A 7044-nucleotide genomic window follows, 5' to 3' on the forward strand; every position below is an offset into this window, starting at 1 on the left:
ATCTTCGTGGGGACATCCCACTGACATAATGCTTTTCCTACCATAGTAAGAGCCCGAACCTCTAGCTGAGTATTAGTTTTGGCAGCTGCACGTAGGTGTAGTGTGAGGAGGAGGGACTGCTCACTTAGGGCCCTGACCTTTGACCTTTACAGCAGTTTGTTCAGATTTGTGTGATTAGTAATTTGCATTTGCAATTAGCATTTTGGACTACTTTCACAGTTTGAATGTGATTTTTATTTTTTTTACATATATATTTTATATACGTGTGTGTGAGTGATTTTACTGTATTTTAAGCTCCATTAAAGCTCAGACTCACTCGCTGTTTAACTCAACTCGAGCCAAAGAAAAAAAGGCAACAGGTGGCTGTTGTTGTTATTGTTTTTTATTATTGTTGTTGTTATTGTTTTTTATTGTTGTTGTTGTTATTGTTTTTGTTGTTGTTGTTGTTGTTGTTGTTGTTGTTGTTGTTGTTGTTTTTTGTTGTTGTTGTTACTTCTACAACAATTATTATTTCTGGTTTCTGGACTTGGACCTGACTCTTATTTTGTCAGACTGGCTGTGGTGTGAGCAGCTTCCTGTCAGTCCTCGGTGTTGGACTCTCCTCCTCTTGGCTTTCTGGGTGTGAATATTAATTTGCTCTGAGGACATGGGCCTCCTCGGCTGCATAAAGCCTCCTTTGAGGAGGCCTCTGCGCTCAGATAAAAAGGCTTCTGTGCCCGAGGAGGCGAGGAGGAGGCTCCCCGTCTGTCAGCCACGCTGTTCCACTTATCTGACATCAACACTGAGCTAATGATGAGCTGCGTTCATGGAGGATTTTTTTTTTTTAAAGGTGGTCCTTCAGAGGGTGCACAGTCTTGGAAGGTGGCATTTGGTCCTCGAGGCTCCTGGGAACACTTTCATCAGTCAGTGAGGACGGTGATCCGGACAGATTTGAACCCGTGCTTTCCTGACCTCTGTTTGGGTTTTCAGCCAGGCAGAAAACGCTGCCGCCTTAATGATGATTGATGATGTTAATCAGGTACACGTGCTGCAGGTATGATCATCACTGAGTTATAACCACGTCGTTGTTTTCCTCTCTCTCAGCTGCCGCTGTGATGTTGGCTTGATCTGACTTCTACACTACGTTTCCCATGGAGCCGTGTACCGAGAGGCACATTATTCCACCATGGACTCAACAGTCAGGTACACACACACACACACACACACACACTACACTACACTACACTACACTGATGTGTCACATCTGCAGAAAATACAAACAAACTTTATATTTTGTGGACGGCTGCGGTGATTACTCTGATTGCCTGGGCCTGTCTTGCGCTTCAAGGAGATTAACCTTTGACCCTAGGGTTGTTTAAGAAAAGGCTGGCCAATCAGGAGGCTTCCTGGCTTTTAATTGCAGGCTCTGATTGGGTCATTGGAGCTGTCATGTGGTTTGATTAACAGCAGAGCAGGAAGAGCACTGATTACAGCAAGCCGACGGCTGCATCTCCATCAGAGTGTGTGCGTGCGTGTGTGTGTGTGTGTGTGTGTTGTAGGGGAAGTGTTTAAGAAAAGCTCTGGAATGTGTGTAAAAGGTTAAATCTCCCTCAATGACAGTTTTTTTGTGTTCTCCAGTTTGATCGTCTCTGTGCTGTTGATCTTTTAAAGGTCAAAAACGTTGACAGTCAGGTTGGAAAGGAGGATCCTGTCAGCTCGGCGCTTCTGTCTGATATTTTTGGGCTGAATCGTGACACACACACCTTAGTACAGCCTAATCAGAGTGGGCGGGGACGCATGCTCGCACCGCTTTGCTGCTGTTGCGTCCGGCTGGCCTCGGTCAGGTAGTGCTGGTGTCACTGGGTGTTTGAAAGGATTAGACGAACACGTTAAAATGGAAAAAACAGTTTTCTGTGATGGGGGCGGGGCTACAGGAGTTGGAGAGGCATTATGTAATGTCACACCAAATTAGGGCTCTAACTAATATCGAAATACTGCTCAGGTCTCAGCAGGGGAATGAGTTACTGTGAAGATGATGATGATGAAGGTGGCCTCGCTGCTCTTTGGGCTCTGTAATCATAATCGGGTCGACAGTAATGCAGGTAACGTGCTGCGAGGACTGCCGGACGGTGTTCAGCATGAAGACGTTTTCATTTCTTCTCCTCTTTTGTTAAAAGTGAAAAAACTTGAAGCTCCTGTTTGTTTGTGATCTCTGTGTTTGGCTCGTGTTGCCTTCAGGGTTAACTTTGATGCGACGCAGTGTTACAGCTGCAGACAGTCTGATTCTTTGGCTTCCTTCAGTCGGTTATTCACTGATGTTTCTGAAAAACAGCAAAGCCAGCTCGTTGTTAGTGTTTTATTATCAGCGTAGCTATCTGTGACAGGACGGCCATTAGCAGTCAGCCTGAGAGAACACTTTATCAGACGCTCACGTAATCGGCTGCGTCTGACATTCGTTTGCTATTTTTGGAGATTGTTGACATGTTCTTTGTCACTCGGTTAAAGCTGGAATCCTGACTGCAGTTGAACCCTGTCGGGTTTGCCCTGCGCGCCGCCGCATGTGAATGAAGCGTGGAGGTGGGGGGGCAGAGCTCCTCGGGGACATATGGGAGCGATTTGGTGCTACAGACTGGCCGGCTCTGTTTGAAGGTCTGTCAGCGAGCTCAAACTCAGACGCCTGAGTCACCGCGCGCTGAAACAAAGGCAGCAGTCGGCCTGGTTTCAGCACGCAGTCACATACTTCGAGGAAAGTCACGAGTGGCGACGAATGCTCGGGGAAAACTGAGTTCATCACAGCTCGTGGATGGATCTGAGATAAACAAACGTGGAGAGATGAAAGCAGCAGCAGTAACAACAGATTAAAAGTGTATATTTCACCTGTTTGAAATAATTTAAGGCCTCACATCGTTCCTGCTCTCAGGAGTCGACGGAAGGAAGCTGTGAAAATGTTAATTAAACTAATGACTGATGTCATTACTGTACAGCCACCTCAGTGGACGTGCTGACGATGAGCACTGACCTGGTTGGCTGATTAACCATCATTAACTGCAGTGAAGCCATGAGTGAGATGTGCCAGCTGTTAGTCTAACGTCCAGGCGTCCATGCAAAGATTTATGAGCTTTAGCTGAAACTCACGATCAGTGATTTCTAAACTACATCTCAGTGACGCTTTGTACCTCAGGCCTAATTGCTCGATCGTGATTGGACCAGTAAATACACCCTGCTATATGATGATGGACCAGTGTGCTTGAACCAGACCAGTGCTGGTTAGTGTGAACACTGATCTGTCATTGAGTGATACACTGATGAGTGCAGGGCATCATTAACAGTGTCACATGGCTCTTTAACAAACACTGGCAAAAAACACACTTTTTTGGCTCCGTTTATTTTTATATCCATATTTGCAGTTTACACACACACACACACACACACACAGGACCACCTGTATCGTGTCGTTTGTGGCCTGGCTGCATTTTCAGCGTGACACGGTGAATGAAACCATCCAGCCTCTCTGCACAGTCCAGTCTGACCAGACCACCCACACACACACCCACACACACATGGACACACACACACACACACACACACCCACACACACATGGACACACACACACACACATGGACACACACACACACAAAGTTACCGTCATATCTTAGTTGTATTGTGTGTGGGAAAACTTGTTGGTGCTCCGGTCTCTGTAGTTTCCCCTCCTTCATACTGGGATGAGACGGTTTTAGCTCCACCAGAAATAAGCTGCACATCCTTCAGTGCACTTTGGTGCAGAGCTGTGCAGCCAGTCTGAACTTCTGTTAATCCCACCAAACAGAAACAGACGGTCGTCAGTGAACAGAGCCCGCCTGCTTCTGTCTAACATGGTGAACATCTCCAGAAGCTCCATAGAGCCTCGTTTTCTCTGGATGAGCTTAAGCGTGACCCCCCTACTGGAAGAGGACGTCCAGAGAGTGAGAGTGTTTCTGTTTGTAGCATGGCTTCACTATAACTGTAGAGAGGAGCCCAGGGCGGATGGATGGGCCAAAGATCTGTGATAACTGTGGCAGGATGTGATAAACGCTCTGTTTAAAGAAGGAAAGTGTGGAAGCTGAGGTTGTTTGATCCAGCATGAGGGGAGAGTAACGTAAAGCACACAGTCCCATTTAACCCCGTTTACATTCAGCAATGATAGAAGTGTTTCAGTACGAGCTGAACTGGTTGACTTCCTAACGTTTGTCGTGTTCTCCTTTGTGATTCTTTATATTTTTCACAGGTTTTTCTGTGTTTCAAATATGTGCTAAAATTCTGGACCTCTCCTCTGCTGCGTGGTGAAATGCCAGCAGGACGCTGGTTTCCTGGCCCGGAGAGCTGCAGGGTGGGGGTTGGGGGTCGGTGTTTTCCATTACCTGCTCCCCACATTCCAGCAACATTTGGAGGAGGAATGGGGGGAGGGCGGAGTGAAAAGCGAGTCTGAGGGGGAGGTGAAGGAGGAGGCTGTTAATCGAAATGCAGCAGAGATCAGCTGACTGTGGCTACAAACAGAAATCCTACTCTCGCTCAGAAACAGATTATTTAATTTGCTGGCTATAAAAGTGGTAAAGCAAGGCTGTGATTGGGCAGACAGGCTTGGCTCCACGTGCCCCTGCAGGGTGCATCACACAAGACAGTTAAAAGGGAGTTTTTCCTTCCCACTGTTGCCAAGAGTGTCGGGTTTCCTCTGTGTGGTTGTAGGTCTTTACCTCACGCTGACTGATTTGGTGCTATATATGAAGCCCATGTGAATTGAGCTTTGGATGGGGTTTATGGGCGGGGCTTTTGTGGACAGATGGGGCGGGGCTCAGAAAGTTGAAAATTACTGAGAGGAGAGCTGCAGGTAATCATGCCTGCCTCAACACGGCTTGGCTGCTGTAATGCTGTTTTCTGGAGTCGGCCAACGATCTCTTGCTCGTCTTCAGCTATGAACATGTAACACCTGTCCTGTCTTCTCTTCATTGGCTTCCTGTTCATCACAGAATTAATTTAAGCCCTAACACTGGTTTATAAATGCCTTAATGGTCTTGCTCCTTCATACCTTTCCGAGTTACTTCAGCCTTATATTCCTTCACGGACCCTCAGATCAGCTGCTGCTGTTGTTGTCCCAAAATCGAGGCTTAAACGTAGAGAACGAGCCCAAAACTTTGGAATACGCTGCCTTTAAATATTAGACGGGCATCTTCGTTTCCTGTTTTTAAAATGCTTTTGGAAACGCACCTTTTTTTGATAGCGTTCAGACTGGTTTGAGTTGATATGGTTTTATGTGAGTGTCAGTGGTTGTATCTTGTGCTTCTGTTCAGCACTTTGGGCAAACGTTGTTTTTAAACGTGCTATAGAAATAAACGGGGTTTGGATAATGCAGTTTGCTTTATTTACCTTCAGACTGAAATATTAAATATATGATTTCATTATGCATCTGATTTGAAGTGTGTGTGTGTGTGTGTGCGCGCGCGTGCGTGTGTGCGCGCGTGCGTGTGTGTGTGTGCGCGCGTGTGTGTGTGTGTGCGCGATGAGCCGTTGTCTCTGAGAAGTTTTACTTTTAGTGCTGTTGTGTTTGTTTGCTGTGCCTCTGATTGGATTTATGACCTTGGGGGAGGATGGGGGGGTAAATCTGAATGTTGGGGGGTACCTCGTGATGGCTGGGGTCGGCATGTTTAGTACCTCCCATGAAGCCACTTTGGTGGAGGTAACTGGTTTAACTGGGAGGGCTGCCTGAGCGTCCTCTCCCCTCAGGCGTGCGATTCAGGATCATAATGTTGTTTTTATGATCCGAGTGTGTTTGTTTTATGACTCAGCCGTGGCACACAGCACTGGGAGTGATGGATGGACTTGTTTCTATGGCGATTAGCATGATTAAAAACGCTTAGGGATCCTGAACTAAGCGGATCTGCTGTATTATCATATAACTGGGACCCGTGTTAGCCTCCGTCTCCAGCTTTGATCGTAATCAATAAACGGATCCCGTAAACCTGCGCTGCCCCTGTGGATTGTGGGTAATCTGTGCTGCAGTAACACGATGATGAAGAGTTGAAGTAAATGTTCCTCCTCCGGTTTGGTGCTGCAGCCGCTCTGCAGATCCTCTGTCGGCCTCTAATGAAATTAAGCCTCGCTGTTGCCCGCTCTGCCTCCGCGCACACACACACACACACACACACACACACACACACACACACACACACACGGTGAGGGCGTGTGCCACTGAAGTGAGGCTCAGGCACTCTGTGCTTCAATTCCCCCAAATCATTCAGTTTAAACCAAAAGGATCGTTTTCTTCTGCGAGCGCACCAACGGGTCAGACTCGGACACTAAAATCAGCTCTTTGTGATGTCATCGACAAATTGAAAGATGCTTTCAGAATAAAAGCTCTGGCAGTCTGTGTCTGTGCTGGCAGCCCTCTCATAATAAATCTTACTTAATAAGAGTCTGGAAGACATCCGAGTTGCTCTTGGCCTTGACGTCATGTTACATCTGCATGTAGGGTCACCTGATGGCAGCTTAAAGTTCATCCTGTTAATAAAGTGCTAATAAACCCAACGGAAGAAGAAGAAAAGGTGCGTTTGAGTTAATTTCTGGGATTAGATGGAGGATAAGGATGGAGAAGAATAGGATTAGGAGAAGGAAGATGCAGGGAGGAAGAGGCCCGCAGCACTGCTCACCGGGGCTCGGGGTATTCTGGGTATTCTTATGCTAATCCATCGCCAGGGAAGAGGCACAGAGCAGCCAGGCAAACAATGGCAGTGGAGCCAGAAAGTCTGGCCTGCAGTCTCCCAGGCCCTGAAAGGCATGTCAGGCAGGGCGCCGACACCAACAGGAGGCTGCTGCAGCACCCAGAGGCCCGCCTGCAAGGAGGGGGCCCCTGGAGGGGCCGGGGAACGGGGCCAAGATGGAGGCAGAGAGAGATGAGGCGAGAAAGAGAAACCTGATGGAAAGCTGGAAGGATGGGAGAGAGGAGGGGGAGAAGGGAAGGCAGCAAATGGAGCATGCTAGGAGAAGAGGGAGTAGAGCTGGGCGATATGAGATTTTTTCATATCACGATATGT

General features: G+C 47.5%; 1 protein-coding gene across 3 annotated transcripts in view; it reads left to right on the forward strand.

Moving 5' to 3' along the window:
* Positions 1-7044, forward strand: part of bmpr1aa (bone morphogenetic protein receptor, type IAa) — a 40604-nt gene that overhangs the window by 15671 nt on the left and 17889 nt on the right. For all 3 annotated transcript variants that reach the window (XM_013913470.1, XM_005743558.2, XM_005743557.2), the window contains exon 2: positions 1084-1182. The gene's annotated coding sequence lies outside the window, so the exon portion shown is untranslated. The remainder of the gene's footprint in view (positions 1-1083; positions 1183-7044) is intronic.

This window comes from Pundamilia nyererei, unplaced genomic scaffold (genome assembly GCF_000239375.1).
Source record: "Pundamilia nyererei isolate P.nyererei 1_Seehausen unplaced genomic scaffold, PunNye1.0 scaffold00133, whole genome shotgun sequence".
Taxonomy (NCBI): domain Eukaryota; kingdom Metazoa; phylum Chordata; class Actinopteri; order Cichliformes; family Cichlidae; genus Pundamilia; species Pundamilia nyererei.